General features: G+C 41.5%; 1 protein-coding gene across 19 annotated transcripts in view; it reads left to right on the top strand.

Moving 5' to 3' along the window:
- RP1 (RP1 axonemal microtubule associated) overlaps nt 1-19,510 on the top strand; it is a 440,182-nt gene that overhangs the window by 337,888 nt on the left and 82,784 nt on the right. The gene's annotated exons all lie outside the window — the stretch shown is intronic.

The raw sequence follows: 19,510 nt of genomic DNA, 5'->3' as shown, positions 1-19,510 counted from the left end.
TAGATGGTATCACTATTCCATTTTACAGGTGAGGAAACTAAAGGACACAGAAGTTTTCTTTTTAACTTGCCTGAAGTCATACAAGTGGATAATAGCAAATTTAAAATTTGAATCCAAATGGTTTGATTCCAAGAGTCTTTACCATTCTTGTTTTAAAGGAACTTCTTCCAAACGCCCCCAGTCATTAAGAATATGTGTGTTTATGTGTGTGTATATATCATCTATGTCTTTGGATTTATTTTGTGTTATCTTTTAAAATTTTTTGTGAGGAAGATTGGCCCTGAGCTAACATTTGTTGCTAATATTCCTCTTTTTGCTTGAGGAAGATTGTCGCTGAGCTAATATCTGTGCCAGTCTTTCTCTATTCTATATGGGATGCCACCACAGCGTGGCTTGAGAAGTGGTGCTAGGTCCATGCCAGGGGTCTGAACCTACGAACCCCTGGCCATCAAATCAGAGCATGGGAACTTAACCACTGTGCCACCAGGATGACCCCTGTGGGGTTATTTTTTTGATTTATTAGGCTATATTTTTAGATCTTTAGCTTTCAACCTAATTCCAGACCTAAGTGAAAGGGTATTTTTAACTGTCGAGGGAGATTACTATTGTTATCGTTATTATCTTTATTAATCTTGTTTCATCCAGAACCTTTGTGGAGACAGGTGGGTTTCTGCTAAGCTTCATTTGCTGACAATTTTTTGGATCCCAATTTTTTACTAAGGGTATAGCCCCTTTTGGCTTACTTCAAAAGTCTTGAGTCCAGCCTGTGTGGGCCATAGCCTCCCATTCTCCTGGCCTGGGGCATTGACATTTACCACAAACACAACTCTGGTCTTCTTGACTGCTGACCACTTACCACTCAGTTTCTGCTGATGGCTACTTCATTATTATTATTATCATTGTTATTATTATTATTTGGCAGTGGGGGATTTTTCTTAACTTTCTTGGGAATGAAATAATATGCTAAAAAGATTTGGATTTTTTTTTATTTGCAATTTATCCAAAATCTAGTGGTGTTATACTGAGAGGGCTTTAAAAATAATATCCCAGGAAACTGGCTCAGAAGTATCAGAAACTTGTCTTAAGTCAAGCAGTTACTAAATGAAAGAACTGGTACTGGAATTCAGCTCTTAACTATTATACAAACTGCTTCAGGTTAAATGACTCAGTCTCCTACATGCTCTCAAGGGTTTCTGACTTCAGGAACTGTAAAATTCTTGAAATACTTAGTCGTTTATTTACAGGCAATGCCCACTCTTTGTAGCATGATTATTAGAAAGTTGATGAATTATCTGTAGTAAAGATAATTAAAATACTTTCTCTCTCCTCTCAATTCTGTTTTCCATACATGTTCACTGGCCTCACTACCCAAATAGTGTCTGCTCTAGGAAAGAAACTGAAATTTAATTATTATTAGTCTCAGCTAAACATAATTAAGAACATAAACTATGCTGTAACATCATCGTGCATTTGGAATCAAATGTAGATAGTTTTGGATTGCCCCCTGCTCTGATCATTTATGGCACAATTTTTTGTGGTTGTGTAGGTAATAATGACGTGACCACCTGAGCTCCCGTGTCAGAACCTTCTCCCTGTTTGTAGTCTCATTTCCTGGATAGGAAGACTCACTGTGGGTGCCTGTGAACCTGAGTGGGCTTTAAGGGGTCAGTCTCTCAGATAAGTTCCCATAATGTGTGCAGCTAAGATGCTAGAGAAACTGTGTCTGGGATTACCTCATCAGATCCAAGAGAGGTAGCCTGAAACTGGATTAACAAATTCCAGTGGGGCTAAATGGGAAGAGAGAAGTCAATGTGTGGACAAGTTTGGAATCAAAAGGTAGAAGGTGAGCCTAGAGGAATTCTCAGCAGAGGCCAGATGTTGGCTGTAACTGAGTATTTGGTGCCCCAAATCTTTAGCATATGTCTTCCAGGAGCAGTTAATTGAGCAACCAGGGAGACAATGCAGTACTCCCTGTGCCCTCTGCTTGTCTTTGCCTCATTTTCTCCCGACATTAACTACTCAGTGTTTGGATAGTCATTCTTGTTACAATGATTCTAGAACATTGGTTTACACCTTTTCCTGACTGAGACAAAATACCCATAATTCAACATAGTAATTGAATGGAATGGATTTGACACTAAAACAGTAATACTATGATCTCAGCATCTGCAGAATATCCAGCAGCTATGCAGAAACATTACCACAAAGAGCCTACTCTCAACCAACTTGAATTTAGAGATAATTTACAGAAAGCATAGTATGGTTTGGGGTGAAATAGGATTAATCAAGTGGTTCTTACTTAATCTGAGGCAAGGTTTCTCAATCTTGAGACTGTTGACATTTTGGGCTGGATAATTCTTTGTGGTTTGGGACTGTCAAATATATCAGGATGTTTAACAGCATCCCTGGTCTCTACCTACTAGATGCTAATAACACTCACCCCCCAGTCATGACCACAAAAAAGTGTCTCCAGGCATCACCAAATGTCCCCTGGTGGCAAAATCATTCCCAGTTGAGAACCACTAGAGAATAGTTGTTCTGTTGGAAAATGGGCTAAGAAATGTTGGGATGAGCAAGTCTGGAAAGACAGATATGACAGACTGTATTTGCTAAAAATGTCTGTAACTGCAACATTTCCTGTCCCATGTGCTCTTCCAGAATCTTGCCAATCCCCCATCAAAAGGCGAAATCAACCTGGGCAGAACTTTAAGACTGCCTGAATTAATACTATGCAGCAGAAGTTATGCTATATGACATTTCTGCTATATGCTAATAGGTCATAAAAAGTGATACTTACTGAAACAGGTTCATTTTTGCCTGTCACCCAGAAAGCCAAACACTGAGATGACAAGATTGCAGCAGAGAGAGTGTTTAAGCACAAGGCAGCCAAGTGAGGAGAATGAGTCTCAAATCTGCCTCCAAAAAATGGGGACTCAGGGATATTTATGGGATAGAGGGGTAAGATGGTCTGAAATGTGGAGATAGATGATTGGAGGTGAGGAGAGGTGAGGTAATTGATGATCTGCACAGGCATAGTCAGACTCTATGCCTCTTCATAGGGCGCATGTTCACAAAATGGTGACATTAGCATGAGGTGAGGGTGGAGTTTTAGTCTCCTGACGTCAAAGATCACTTATGGGCATCTCCATGGGCCCAGTTGCTGGGTTGGTGGTCTTAACTAGCCTGAAGTGGATGAGGGGTTCTAATTCCTGAAAAATAGCTCAAACATGCATTACCATGTGACCCAGGTACCAGGGAGATGTTATCTATAGGAACCTCGTGGGAGTCAGAGAACATATTGCCTAAACAGCACAGTAACAATGGGTGGGTTAAACAGCTAAAAGCTATAATCAGTAATTATAAAAAGGGGGAAAAAAACTTTATTTGCTAGCTACTTAATCATCAATGGCTAATTGTTTGCTCATTTCAATCCCCACTATTCTTTGATCATTCTTTGTTCTTGAGGGATTCAGGGCGACAACCCATCTAGCTATTTCCTGCTGAATTGAGTCATAGATCTGGGTTATAGGAATGAAACTATTTAAACTATTTAGCACTCATTTGGAAATATTCTCTTGTTCCCAGCTTCAGATTGACATTTTTCATTATTAGAATTTTTGTACCTTGCTCAATAGTTTTGGGACAACATCTAAAGGCACATTTTAAATCAAGTATCCAACCAGAAGGATAAGAAGTATAGACAACCCAAATTTTAACAGTCCCTGAAAAATAGACCTAATCCCTTGAGGAATCCAAGAAAACCGTCCTGAAAACCAGCCTGGACCTGGTACCCCTGGGGATATGTGCTGTAGCGAGGTAGCTTGTTGTCTGATTTTCTCTATGTGAGTCTCAACCTCTGCTGAGGTGTTGATGTACATGCAACGTGATGAGTTAGCTATTGCCAACTCCTCCTTGTTTGGCTAGGGTATAGTCTAAAGCTATCCAATTGTCCAGAACAACCCTTGCCAATGAATCTAATGCTCTCTGTTGGGCTGCTATTGCCTATGCCGTTTCATTGGCAAGTATCCCCAAGGTGAGAGAGAGATTCCTTATCATGTGCTCATGGGCTGCAACACCCCACCAAGGCAACGAAATTCACCCAAAGAAATATTTGGCACCATTCTCTTGGAAGCCAGGCAGGTAATTGTTATCATCACCTGACATGGACCTCTTAGTTCCAGAAAAAAGTTTAAAAGAACTGGTCCAATGTTGGGCCTCTCCTGCTCTGTATATAGATAAAGGTGTCGTTAGGTAACCCAAAAGACAGTACCCCTGTATTAGCCAAGTAGCCAAGCAATTGTAGGTCCAACTCTGATGATCAAACTCACATACAAAAACATAGCCAGAAGGGACACATACTGTCTGGATTCCTGGCATGAGCATTTGGACTTTTGTGTTATTTAGCCATAAGGCTCTTACTTCTTTAGAGCACTCACAGAAACTTTCCCTTGAAATTATGGAAAGATTTGAATTCATTCATACCATTTGAAGGATGTTTAGCCATGTAAAATAAGCTGTCACCATGGATTTTTACATATAGGTTATGCGGGAGTGAGGATGCAGTGGCTTCACTCTATATCTTAGTTTTTTGGTGGGCCTGAATAATTATGGTTAGTGTTTGGATGCCAGTAAAGTTTGTTACAGGGATTACTAAAGGGTCCTGATGTTCATGTACTGAGTGAACTTTCTAATGATATATCCAATATTTAGTAAGGTTCCCAGCTTTTGCCAAAGATTGTGAGATGCCCACAAGTGAATTGTCCTTCCAACAATAAACAAGGATGAAATAATTGATCAGGGAAAAGATGAAGCCATATCTTAATGAGACCATGATTGTCAGAGGAGTACTTCTAAAAGATTAGCAACAGGCTGTACAGTTACTTAACTGGCACTTGCAAAGAAAATGGTTCAACCCTCGTAGCATGCCAGTGAATGCGCAGCCGGTCTATGAGACGTAGAAAAGTATCACAAAGAGAACAATTATCAAAACAAGTGTGGCTAGGATGTAAGAACCCCAGTTGGCTGTGGATGTCTCTCTCATGACTTCTTCCTTTTCCTGAAAAGTAACTTTAGGTCACTTAGAGGTTCACAAGAATAAGAGGCAGGTAGTAAGGAGAAGTCAGTATCTGAAGTATAGAATGAGCCAAGGTCAGGACGATCTTGGCTACGATGTTTTTCCAGGCTATGATTCCCATTTCCCATGATGTTCTGGTAGATGGGACCTGGTGGGTCTGATGATTCTCTTGGGACCAGCTTGATTCGAGTGTGGTGGATCCACAGCTTAATTCTATTCAGTGTTCTTGAGGAATGGGTTACCAGCAGCATTTCAAAGTGCCCAGTCCAGTGCAGGTGGAGTTGGTGCTCTGGATGCTTGTTTCTCCAGAACTTTAATAAGACCCAGTCTCCAGGACATAGGTGATTTACAAGAACATCTGTGGGATACGTTAACCTGCTAGAGGCAAACTGCAGTTAGAGTAGCTCCCAAAGACTATACATACCTGACAGTGTCTAGTTTTTCAATCTGAGTTCCCTCCGGATCGCCCAAGCCATATTTAAAATATAGGAAGGGTCTCCCATGTAACATTTCATAGGGTCTCAATTGGAGCTTGCTTCTACTGGCTACCCTCACCCAGAAGAGGGCAACTGGCAAGACCTCGTCCCAAGTTAAATTAGTCTCTTGGCAAATTTCAGCTAAAGTCTTTTTAAGGGTGAGATTCATCTTTTCTGTTTTGCTAGTAGACTGCGGCCACCAAGAAGCATGTAGTTTCTAGTGAATATTCAGGGCACCGGATACCTCCTGTGTAATCCTTGCTATGAAAGCCCCACTGTTGTCACTCTGAATAGACATTGGTAATCTAAACCTCAGAATTACTTCTTTTAATAAGGCTTTAACCACTTCAGAAGCCTTTTCAGATCAGCAGGGAAAGGCTCCTACCCAGCCAGCAAACATGTCCATGAACACCAGTAAATACGTGAAATTCCCGGCAGGCTCTTGGCATTATTGTGAAGTCAATCTGCCAATCTTCCCCAGCTCTGGTGCCTCTGAATTGGACTCGCTTTAATACTGGTGGTGGGGGGGGGGGGTCCCATCTTCAGGTTATCTTTGGCACATGTCATACATTTTTGAACCATCTTTTGAATGGTCCTTTGCCTATTTGGTCCTGTAATAAATTTGCCTATAATAAATTTCTGCATCCATTGGAGGACGGCATGCCTCCCATAGTGGGTGCTCTGATGTATACGACTTATTACATCTTCCATAAGATGTTCAGGGACAAGGATTATTCCTTGCCTATTATAAATCCACCCTTCTTTGCTGTACCTATAATCCACATCCTGAGAATAGGCAGGACCAAGTTAAATCCCCATTCATTGGCCCTTTCTAAGTCTTCAGGAGAGTATTGGGAGTGGCATTTTTTAATCCACTTCAGGAATCAGGGCCATCATCAGGGACCTGGGTACTTTTGTTCTGGTGGCTAGTTTCACAGCCTGATCTGCCCGATTACTCCCTTGGGTAGTTAGACAGTCCAATTCCTGGTGTCCTGGACAGTAGACAATGGACACTGCTTTTGGTTCCAGGACAGCTTCTAGTAAGCCTAAAATTTCCTTAGCATATTTAATCTCCCTTTTCCCTGAAGTCAATAATCCTCTTTCAAGATGGCTTCATGGGCATAGATCACTGAAAAAGCAAACTTGGAATCGGTAAAAGTGGTTGCGCTCTTGTCCTTACCTGAATGGAGGGCTCTCATCAGAGCTATATAAGTTCTGCTTTTTGCACAGAGGTATCTGGTGGCAGGGCTTCTGCTTCCAGAGTCTTTTGATGGGTTACCACCACATATTCAGCTCAGCGTTGTCCTTGTTCCATGAAGCTCCTCCCATCTGTGAACATCTCAAGGTTTGGGTTTTCCAGGGGCAGGTCTGTCAGATCAGGATGGCTGAAATAAACTTGTTCCATTGTCTGAATACAATCATGTACACATTCTTCAGTACTAGTGGGAAGAAGAGTGGCTGGATTTAAGAAGAGACTGCTTGCAGAATGATGTTAGGATTGTTGAGCAGTATGGCTTGATACTTGCCTAGGCTCCCGGAGTTGAGTGAGTATCCCTCCTTTTGTTCCAAAAGAGCAAGTACATTGGGGCCTGCCTGGTGGCACAGCGGTTAAGTTCATGTGCTCCGCTTTGGCAGCCAGGGCTCTCCTGCTCGGATCCTGAGCGTAGACCTATGCACCGTTTACCAAGCCATGCTGTGGTAGGCGTCCCACATATTAAATAGAGGAAGATGGGCACAGATGTTAGCTCAGGGCCAGTCTTCCTCAGCAAAATGGGGAGGATTGGAGGAGGATGTTAGCTCAGGGCTAATCTTCCTCAGAAAAATAACAACAAACAAAAGAGGAAGTACACTGTGAGGAGTGTGCACAACGGTAGGCTGATCCAAAGTAAACTTTTCTCCCTACTGTAAGAAGTCACAGATGGCTGCTACCCGTCTCAGGCAGACAGGCCATCCTTTAGTCACCATATCCAACTGTTTCAAGAAATAGTTAATAGGCCTTCTTATGTTACTCAAATTCTGGGTTAGTACCCCGAGGCTAACTCCTTGCCTTTCATTTACAAACAGGTCAAATGGCTTTCTTTCTAATGTCTGGGAGGCCTACAGCAGGTGCAGTAAACAGCTTCTCTTTAATAGTTTGGAAGGCTTTATGAAAGTCTCCAGTCCAATTAGGGGGTTCATTGTTTCCACCCTTGAGAGCCTTATAGAGGGGCTTGGCTAGCAGTCCAAAATTAGGGATCCAGATACTGCAGAATCCCACGATGCCCAGGAGTCCTTGTGATTGTCTCCTAGTAGTGGGCACTGCCACCCTAGTCAGTGCTTCTCTCCTGTCAGGGAGTAGGTTTCTTTGCACCTGTGACAGTTCAAAACCCAGATACTTAACAGACAGCTGTGAGATCTGGGCCTTTTTCTTGGAGAACTTGTAGCCTCACTTGGCTAAGAAATTTAGAGTCAGAATCATGTTCTGGTCTGAAGTCTCTTTGGTCTTACCAGCAGTCAGGATATCATCCACTTATTGGAGAAGAGCTCCTTCTTTTAATTGAAGACTTCTCAAATCTCTGGCTAAGATTTCTCCAAAGATAGTGGGAGTGTTTTCAAAGCCCTGAGGAAGGACAGTCCAACAATACTGTTGTTTGGCTCCAGTCTCGGGATCCTCCCATTGGAAAGCAAATAGCTCCTAAGAGTCAGAACTCAAGGGTATACAAAGAAATGCATCTTTGAGGTCCAGAACTGTAAACTAACTGAAGTCTCCAGACAAGGTGGTAAGCAAGGACTAAAGGTTGGGCACCACCAGATGGATATCTTCCGTGATCTGGTTAATTGCCCTTTAAGTCTTGCACAAAGCGATATTCCTGTGTGCCAGGCTTTTGCACTGGTAAAACTGGTGTTATATGGGGACTGGCAAGGGTGGATGAGGTCATATTTGAGAGAAAGTCAGTCAATCGAGGTTGAATACCTCACCTAGCATGTTCCTTTAATGGGTACTGCCTCAAATTTGGAATTTTTGACTTGGGATGAATTTTAACATGTGTAGGCACCACTGTCTTTGCCTGTCCCGGCCTCCCATCTGCCCATACATCCGATCTTACCTCTTGTAAGATTTCTTCTGGGATCTCTATTGGAGGCTCCCCAGTTTGTTCTAAGTGCCCCTTGGAGGGCACAAGCCTCTTCAGGTGGTACCTTTAATGTCCATTCATCCAGGTGCAAAGGTTACTCTGGTGCTTAATTTGCTCAGCAAATCTCATCCCAGCAATGGAACAGGACACTCAGACGTGTACAAGAAACTATGTTTTAAGTACATTTTTCCACTGTAGGGGTTCTAGAAATTACATTTTCAAGGTTTCTCCTGAGACCCCCATCACTACCATTGTTTTTTCAGAGTTTAGAAAGCTGAACATTCAAAACTGAGTAAGTAGCCCCCATATAATCAGAAAGTCCAAAAGTTGGGGGCTGGCTCCATGGCCAAGTGGTTAACTTTGTGCACTCTGCTGCGGCAGCCCAGGGTTTTGCTGGTTTGGATCCTGGGTGTGGACAGGGCACCTCTCATAAGGCCATGCTGAGGCGGCATCCCACATACCACAACTAGAAGGACCCACAACTAAAAATACACAACTATGTACTGGGGGGCTTTGAGGAGAAAAAGGAAAAGTAAAATCTTCAAAAAAATAAAAAGAAAGTCCAAAGGTCTGTTTCCCACTGTCATAGTCAGCCGGAGCTCCACAAGGGAAATTGTGGCAGTCAGTGAGGTCAGAATGAGCCCCTGTGCCCTGTGATTCTTCATCACTATCAGTGACCTGAGGCATTTGGGGCACTACATGTTGCCCATCCTCTTCAAGAGTTTCATTTAATCTGGAGCATTCCTCTTTTCAATGACCCTCCTTCTTACATTGGGCACATTGGTGGGGTCCTACAATAGGGTGTCCCTTGCAAATTGAAGCTAGGGGCCCAGGAATACCTACCTTAGATTGGGTTCTTCTTTGTGGCAGAGCATGAAACAGTCCTTGAGTCAGTGCAGCTGCTAGGAGGGTAGCTTGTTTCATCCTCCATTGCTCCTTTCTTTCTTGAACCTGGTCTCTGTTATTGAAAAGTTTGAAGTCAATCTCAACTAATTGTGACATCTGCATCCCTAGGGTCCCTTCTAATTTTTGCAGGTTTTTTTGTGAATATCTGGGGCACTCTAGTTGATAAAAGTCATATTTCCCATTTTTAAATTCTCTAGTGCTTCTGGATCTATAGCTGTATATTGCCTTTATGCCTCAAAAATTCTTTCTAAAAATTCTGTGGGGTCTTCGTTAGGCTTTTGCTTTACTTCCTGTACTTGATTTAGGCTCCTTTGTTATGGGACTCCTTTTCAAAACCCTGCTAAAACGCAGTCCCGATAATGTTCAAGTCTGGTTCTATCCCCTGCATTTACATTCCAGTTGGGGTCAGTTGTTGGCGCTGCTACAGCTGCCTCATCCCTCACAGGGTTGCCCAGGGTTTCTGTGTGTAGCTGATTTGCTTTCTCCCTAGTTTTTTCTAAAACCATCCGGCACTCAAGTGAGGAGTGTATTCAATAGGTTTTTTACATCTGCCCAACTCAGATTATGGGTAGCAAAAATTGATGAGAAAAGATTTTCCATTCTTTTTGGGCCATCTCTATAGGTAGGCATGTTATTCTTCCAGTTAAACAAGTATGAAGTTGAAAAGGGAGAATGGACCCAAATTAGTCCCATTAGCTGCCCAGTTGCAGAGTCTATACCTCCCATGAGGACTTGCCTTAACAGATACTGCCCTACCTGGGTTTGGGCAGCTCTCTAGCCAAATTGGGTACCCCTGGTGGGTATGAGAGGGGGAGACCATTCCTACATTTTGACCCTCGGAGACCAGGGGAGCCTAAGCCTGGGATTGTGGCTCAGGTGGTGGTGGCAGAGAAGGGACAGCACCACCATATGGGGGTGGAGGAGGAGCAGCTGGAGTATTCGACTGAATTATGAGTAAATCGTCTTCCTTTTCATTAGAATCACTAGAATTAAGCAAAACAGGTTTATTTTAATCTGTCCCTCTTGTTGAACCAAAATCTTGCATCTCTACTATGTACATTTATGCTGGTATAACAATATCAAAAGACTGAACATAAAGTATTTCATCCCATTTCTCTTCCTGTTTATAAAACAGGTCTAATTGCAAGATTTTACTATAATTTAAGGATCCATTTTTCTCCAGAGTCTAAAGAATATTGTAGCCATGCAGGGTTACAAAAAAAAAAACCATCTTTTTCCTTTTCATGGACTCATAACTGAAAGTTGTCCAATTTTGAAGAATGCTGCCTAGGGGGCTGCAGGTGGGAATGAAATTAGTGTTACTCATTGTTTCAGAATTTAGACATGGCCAGTCAGAGTATACTTCTGCTGCAGCTAGATCTCAAAACCAAACCAAGCCAAGAGAACTTCTGTGAGCAGATCTCCTCATTCTTCCTTAATATTGGGCATCCCCAAAACCAAGACCATCACAATGAAGGCCAGACCAAAGCTTCGTTTTTTAGGAGTCACAGAGGGTGTCCCCTGCCAGACCAAGGTTTCCTTTTTGGAAGTCAGACCAAAAGGAAGAAGAAATAAGAATCACTTCTACTGAAGTTTACTCACCAAAAAGACGTCTTCCAAACCCAGAAAGCGTCTCTCTACTGCAAAATGAAAATATGCACCAAGGAGTTGGCAGTACCAAGCCAGGAAAGAAATCCCAGAATAGTCCCAGGAGAAATGCTCCCAGCAGCTGCTGGACTTGTCCACAGGTTCTCCACACTGGCAAGGGACTGACTAATCTTGGGCAAAAAGGTCCATCTGGACTTACCTCCTGGCTGGCTCACCAAAATGTTTCTAAACCGGGTTCGTTTTTGCCTGTTGCCCCAAAAGCTAAACACTGAGATGGTGAGACTGCAGCAGAGAGAGTTTAATCACAAGCAGCCAAGTGAGGAAATGGGAGAACAAGTCTCAAATCTGCCCCCCAAAAATGAGGACTCAGGGATATTTATGGGGTGGGAGGCAAGGTGGTCTGAAGTGTGGAGATAGACGATTGGAGGGGAAGAGAGGTGAGGTAATTGATGATCTTCACAGGCGTAGTCAGACTTCATGCCTGAACATGTCATAGGACACATGTTCACAAAATGGTGACATTAGCATGAGGTGAGGGTGGAGTTTTTAGCCTCTTGACATCAAAGATCACTTATGGGCATCTCCATGGGCCCAGTTGCTGGGTTGGTGGTCTCAAATGGCCTAAAGTGGATGAGGGGTTCTAATTCCTGAAAAATAGCTCAAACACGCATTACCATATGACCAAAGTGCTTGGGAGATGTTATCTATAAGAACCTAGTGGGAGTCAGATAGCATATTGCCTAAGCAGCACAGTTAACAATGGGTGGGGGAACAACTAAAAGTTATAATCAGTATTTGCAAAAAGGAAAAAAATAACTTTATTTACTAGCTACTTAATCATCAATGGCTAACTATTTTCCAGTTTCAATACTGCTTCTGCCTGGCTCATTCTCTCTCTCTGGGAATGTTTTTCCTTGGAACCCAGCTACCATGCTATGAGAAAGCCAAGACCACATGGAAAGGTCTACATGGAGGCACAAAGGCTGCTGCCCTGAGCCCTGGCTGAACTTCCAGCCAGTGGCCAGTAACAACTTGCCAGTCACGTGAGAGAGCCATCTTGGAAGAAGATCCTGTCTTCAGTTGAGCCACCCCAAATGGCACTGCATGGAGCAGAGATGATCCTTCTCTACCAAGTCTCACCCAAATTTCAGATTCATTGGCAAAAGAAATAATTATTGTTGTTTTAAGCCATTAAGTTTTAGGGTGGTTTGTTATAGCAATAGATAACTACAGCAGTAGGATAGGTAAGGGGTAGTTGATATAGAACTGCTTGCGTAGGTCAAGACTAAATGTATTGAGGATCATGAGTTGTTATCCTAGCGACTGGCACACAGTGATGTGGTTCTGACGGTAGGTTTGGACCTTGTAGATTGCCTCGAGGTTGGAGCACGAAGTACTTGAGAATTGTTAGCAAATACTCAAAGAGAGACAAGTTAAGCTTTCTTAGCCAAGGAAAGGTGGGCAATCAATAGAGGCAAAGGACATGAGGCATGGGAAAGCTTTAGCAGCAAGTATGAATAATAAACTTGAGGGGAATTTGGGATAAGGACAAGGAGGAAATACCATTGATGAGAAGCTGGAATCTGGGTGGAGAATGGTCACAGGGAACCTGAAGCATCTGATAGGAACTTGACATTTAGCTATCATGCTATCCTCCTTGCCACGGATCAAGATTTAAAAGGAGTTGAATATACTAAACAGTCAGGTAGGGGATTCATGGTAAACTGCAGTAAAGAATAGTCATCCCACCTTAATAGTGATATATAACAAGTTCCAACATGCACGGAGGCTACTGAACATCCTGGTTAATGATGCAGATTCTAAATCTTGACTGCACCACTTACTCACTGCATGGCTTAGAGAAATCACTTGTGTTTCTCTGTGCCTCAGTTCTTTTTTAGAAAATGGAGACAATAATAGAAACTATCGGTTGCTTTGAGGATTAGATAAAATAGTACCCATGAAACACTTAAATGAGCCTGGTACATCTCATGTACACAATAAATGTTGACCTTTAAACTTTATTTTCCCTTGTGATAAAATGTGTCACTGGTGTTAAGCATCCAGTGGTATTCCCACTGTACAAGCATTTGGGGAGCAAGCAACACACCCCACCACCTTCAACTGTCTCTATCGCTAATTCTTTTCCATTCAGCCCTATAAACTGTGTTGTCCTTTACCGTGTCACACAACAACAAATAATAAATAGAATCATGGGAATGACAAAAGATTTGCCCTAAGGTCAATATAAAATATATAATAGATTCACTTTTGATAGTGTTTTATGCTTGTTTTCCAGACTTAAGGGGAGAAAATTGGGCATTGTTTGAGATCATTTTATTCTAGGAAGCATAACTGTTTGTAATTCTGCATCAAATTTATCCTAACTCTTGTGGTAGTCAATGCATAATTTCTCTATTGGTTTACATGATAATAGGATTAATGATATTTGTCTCTGGGAAGAATAAAAATATTTGTTAAGTACTTAAAAAAATTCAAAAAAATCTCATGATCCTCTTATGAGGTTGTATTTTGAAGGACTTATGAGTTTATACACATAGAATTGTTTGGAGATAAAATTATCAAAAATTAGAATAAAGTAATAATTTGTCTTATTTACAGTATCTCTGCCAAATCTCATTGAAATATATTTACATGCCCTTCCAATTTTGAATGATACAAGGTCAACATTGTTTCTATTATCTTTGTGCTAATAATAAGACCAATTATGAGGCAAATAACAATGTCCTTGTCCTCTGTAGAAAAATGACACTAATGACACATCATCATCAGGACTGGTTCTTTAGTGATTGAGAAATAGTTATATATTCTACTAAAACATTCTTAATAATACCTTGAATATCCTCTGTCACACATATAGTCTTTACTTTTCAAAATACTTCTTAATACATCCCAAAATGTTTTATGAAGTATTCACTCGTTCTTTTTTGAGAGGCTACTATGCGCCAAGTATTGTACTAGGCACTGGGGAAAGAGAATCATTTAAGACCACAGCTTGCCCTTCAAGGGGCTTGCAGTCTGGCTGAGTGGATAGGGGTGGGAGGACACAGACAGACAGCTCTTATTTACGTATTTAATGGTTGAAGTATAGCGAGAAAGGTTCTTTCTAGTTACTGGGAGGGGCGTCTGGAACTGCTTCTTAGAGGAGGCAACCTTCGAGTTGGGCCTAGAGACACAGGTGTTTACTGGATGGGAGGAGGAAAAGAGAGGTAGAGGAGAAACATTCTGGCAGAGGGATTTCAGGAAAAGTCCTGAAGGTGGGAAGGAGCCCTGTAGGGTATCTGAAAGGTGCAAGGGAAAGTGGCTGTGTAAGAGGAAGTTTCAGAGGGGCAAGAGGCTGCTTGGTGGGGAAGCTGTGGGTATCACTATTATGAAGAGAGGTGAGGGGGCCAGTCCGGTGGCGCAGCGGTTAAGTGCGCACGTTCCGCTTCGGCACCCCAGGGTTTGCCGGTTCGATCCTGGCTGCGGACATGGCACTGCTTGGCAAGCCATGCTGTGGTAGGCATCCCACATATAAAGTAGAGGAAGATGGGCACAGATGTTAGCTCAGGGTAGGTCTTCCTCAGCAAAAAGAGGGAAATTGGCAGCAGTTATCTCAGGGCTAATCTTCCTCAAAAAAAAAAAAAAAAGGGTTGAATTAGGCATTTGACAGGCACATCAATCTATAGGTAATGTTAAGATATAATTATGGATGTCAAGATGGAGAAAGTTTTATTTATTCTGATCTCTCTCAAGAAGCAAAGGGAATATGGGTGAAAGGAATTCTTGGATTCATCACCTAGAGTCTGGGGGACCTTCACAGAGCTTTGGGAGAGGAGGTGGATCTGGTTAACTTTAGGGTTTTGGTTCCCCTGAGTCACTTGTAGTTTTCCTCCGTCTTCCCCTGCCACGATGCTCAACCTTTCCACCAAGTAAGAGTCAAACAAGCATTTCATGCAGTGAGATTGGTCTTAGGCTGTCCTAGTCTGCCCCTGATGGTAATCAGGACAGGGGAGGGTTGCAATCTGCAGAGGTACATTGGGTTCTGTGACTGTCAGTGTATCTTACTGTGCCTTGCTCCATTAAGGGAAGTACCTTGGGAATGTGCTTGCTGTCTCGTGGGTCATCAGGCAAAGAAGCCCTGTCCCATAGTCTTTACTGTGCATTGTCATGACTTAAGGCATGCAGCTTTGAGGAGTTTTTTCCTCAGTATGCTGAACTAACAATTACATGATAAGAGCTTAATTTACATGCATCCTCCCTACATTTCTCTGAGTGTTCAGTGGGTAGTTGCCAAGTAACTGAGAATGTGTCTAGACACAGACATTTCTATATTCAACCACAAGGTCAATTTTCTGAGCTACGAAGTCAAGTGCATGTAACCCCTGCAACAGAACGCACAGAATAAAGACAAGATAAAATGTTCAGATCTAAGAAAGGGCTATTGCACTTTGCTATCTATAGGGACTTTGTTCACCAAAATAACTCACTCGTGCCTTCCTCAAAATAAACCTCCAATTAATAAGAAAACTTTGCAAAGGAAAATGTTAACAGCAGGCCAGCAATTTATTTTTTTCCTTTACCTGGGAAATGAAAGAGTTGCCTCAGTCAAATCCCCTTGCTTTTATGCTAATAATCAGACCTCCTGGTAAAAACGCTAATGGTATTTATAAGTAAAAAGATAATAGAGAGCTCTTATCTGTGAAATGCTTTCAGCAACTGTTCCAGTTTTCTGTTGCTACACAAGATATCACCCCAAAACTTAATGCCTCAAAACAATATTATTATCTTTCACCTTTCAGTGGGTTGCCATGGCGCAGCTGGGTGACTTTTGCTTGGAACTTCTCCTGTGATTTTAATCAGATAGTACTGCAGTTGCAGACAAGGCTAGCTGGACTTCAAGGTGGCTCACCATGCTGCCAGTTGATGAGACTGGGAGCTCAGCTTGGGCTACCTACCTATTTGGGGCCTCTTCATATGACTTTGGTTATCACAGCTTGACTCCTGGGGTCCGAGAGGGAAAGTCCTGAGAGAATGTTCTAACAAACCCAGGTGGACTTAGACTCTGAAGTCCCAGAATGTCTCTTTGGTTCCATTGTATTGCCCAAGGGCAATGCAGACTCAAAGGGAGAGGAAATAGACTCCACCTCTTAACAGAGCAGTAAAATAGTCACATTGCAAAAGAGCAGGTAGGTTGGGAGATGTCAGTGAGGGCTTCTTTAAATAACGCAATCTGACACAGCAAGATATGCCTAGTTTGTCTAGTTGCCTCCTGTAAATAAACCTGGTATTTATGGATCGGTGGGGGCATGATGAAATTGTTACATAACCTAGGAAATCAGTGGGGTTTAATAGTTCTGCATGCGTTGTTTAAATCTCTCATGTTAAATCTAAAGCAGCACATGTTCTAATGCAGGCTGGAGAGGACATTTCTTAGTTATATTGGTCATGTAGGGCAGGAGTCAGCAAATATCTTGATAAAAGGCCAGATAATATGCATCTTAGGCTTTGCAGGACATATGGTCTCTGTCATAGCTACTTAACTCTGTCGTTGTAGCACAAGAGCACCCATGGACCATACATAAACAAATTGGTGTGGCTGTGTCCCTGTGAAACTCTCATTACAAAAATGGGTGCAGGCTGGATTTGGACAGTGGGCTATAATTTGCCAACCCCTGATCCCTGATCTCTCCAAAGAAAGAACGCTTAGCCTGTGGCTTGCTGGTGAATCATTAGTAAATGTGATAGTAGGTAATATCTATAAACTCTGTCAAGTCCGATTTAATAATTTGACTCACATGGTCCATTATAGAGCCTCTTTAATATCTATCACAATGTTTGTACATAATATGGACACTTAGTATCTGTAAATCAGCCAGTAAACAAATATTAATTGAATTCCAATTGTTAGCACAGCATTATATGCTGAGGTTCAGGATTTCCTAATTCAATTGTATCTATACTAATTGCACTTAGCTACATGAGAATGGCAAATGACAGAGCACATATTTTTCATTGTTAAAGCAGAAATTCGTCTTAAACCTTACTTCGTTATTGACAAGAAATCCAAATTTATTATGGGCTATTTAGAGGTCATAGAGTATATCTAGACTACTTGTAAAACATTTTTAACACAAAAGAAAAATAAGCCTCCTAGGAAATAGTCTCCATTAAAAGTTTTCTTTTTTCTATAGCAGAATTTCTTCAATTGGAGGCCACTGCTATAATATCTTCCCAAATTTAAGCTTGAGAGCCAAGAAAAAGAGGATAAACTGGGACATGAGGTAGATCGTCAACAACAGATTATTGCATAGTCAACAAACTTTTTTTTTAAACCTTTCAAAACACTGGTGTATAAAATAAATATTTCGACTCTTTCTTCCTTTGGGAGCTTTGAGTTAATAGCAGTGATTTTCTAAAGGGGTTAACAGACGGCAGTATTTTTTGGTATGACTCTTGGGGGTCGAAAAGACAGCAACTGTAAGGAAAGAAAAAAAGGAGAAACTTGTGTAAACAGAATATGTGAGCTCATAGTCTTTTGATTTTGGGGAGTGAAGAAAGGTTCACAATAGAAAGTTACAGAGAAGAACTTGTAGTTGTGACAGATACAATAAGCAATACGAAAACTATAGACATATTTTTAGCTCTGATAAAAATAAACTGTTTCTGGGGCTGGCCCAGTGGCATAGTGGTTAGGTTCTCAGGCTCTGTTTGCCAGCTTGGGTTCGCGGGTTTAGATCCCAGATGAGGACATACACACTGCTCATCAAGTCACATTGTGGCGGTGTCCCATATACAGGGTGGAGGAAGACTGGCAGAGATTGTTAGCTCAGGGACAATCCTCCTCAAGCAAAATGAGGAAGATTGACAACAGATGTTAGCTCAGAACCAATCTTCCTCACCAATAAATAAATAAATAAATAAATAAATAAATAAATAAACCATTTCTCAAGATAGTGAAATTTTAATTTAAATATGGACTCAGAATGTTCCTCTGTGTTATTTTCAACAGAACTTCCTATATTGTATTTTAGATAGAGACATTCTTAAAGAAAGTTGTGATCATATTTTAAAAGTATACAACAGAAAATATTGGAAAATATTTTTTTCCAGTGGTAGAAAAGAGAATTATGCCCAGCAAAACTCAAAAATCAACAAAAATCACCACAGAAAACATTTCATTAGTTGTTCCACCTTTAAAACTCATGTTGTGGTGACATGCTGATTCCCAAAGGGAAGAACACAGGAGCATTATATTTTATAAATCAATGGCTCATTGCTATTTGTCCCTATTTTAGTAAACAAGATATCCAAGCCAATGTGCAAACTCACTCCTGTCCTCTCCCCATGAAAGCATGATACAAAAATCCCAGGGCAGGCCCAGATGCAAGGGAAGGAGATAAGGACAAGACAGGAAAGAAGATCTAAAAAAAAAAGACAGAGATTCTTTAACTTCTTGAATTGTGCATCAAAGCACAGATGGAAGGCTTTCTGTAAGAATTAATACCGTGATAGGATTCTCAGTGGGATTATTGTTTGAAATTTGCATGTTTCCTATTTTCCCACATGAATTGAAATTCCTCGAAGCAAACTTGCTAGGGGGTAGAAGTAGACCGCATGCCTTTGCGTTCTGCCCCTCCTTCGGCATTTTGGTACCAAGGCTTAAGTTCCATCTTTATTATCAAATGTAACATTATGTAAAATTTACTTGATACAAGTTTTGTTGAGCCAACTAGAGATAGTCAGATGATCTTTGTGGATATATTGGAGAGAGAGTGGAGAGCAGCATTAAGTACTAAAAAGAAAAATAATGTCTTAGTGGAGGAGTTACTGAGAACTCAGGTGTCCAGAATGGTGATAGATCTTAATCACAATTTGAAAATGTAGAAAATACTCACAAGGCAGTATGTGTTTATGTAGCCTTTGAAAATAACAATAAAGACATCTTTAATTGCCTCTGCAACCCAAGGACAGCCTGTGATGAGTGGAGATGCGTGCCCTGCATAGAGTTCTAGCAGACAGGACTTTATCCTTTGTTGTGCTTGACTTTGTGGGGTGAGTTCAGTGTAAGAGGGTTTTACTGCACCACGGTTAATGGTGTAGTTTTCCAAAGTGCACAAAGTAGTTAAATACTGTCTCAATTTGTCTTTCCAACCAACCTATTATAGAGCAACTTGTAGATCTTTATAAGATGTTTTCTGTCATGCTCTGCTTGTCCCAACTTTTCCTGTGCTCCCAGCATCACCACGGCAGGAAGCTCGATGATCCATTCTGCTTAATGGCACATTGTCTTCTCTATTTCAAGTGCATCTTTTCTTCATCTTCCCTCTCCC

This window comes from Equus przewalskii, chromosome 8 (assembly GCF_037783145.1).
Source record: "Equus przewalskii isolate Varuska chromosome 8, EquPr2, whole genome shotgun sequence".
Classification (NCBI taxonomy): Eukaryota; Metazoa; Chordata; class Mammalia; order Perissodactyla; family Equidae; genus Equus; species Equus przewalskii.
Note: the sequence above shows the minus strand (reverse complement) of the source record. Positions and strands in the feature narration are given on the sequence as shown.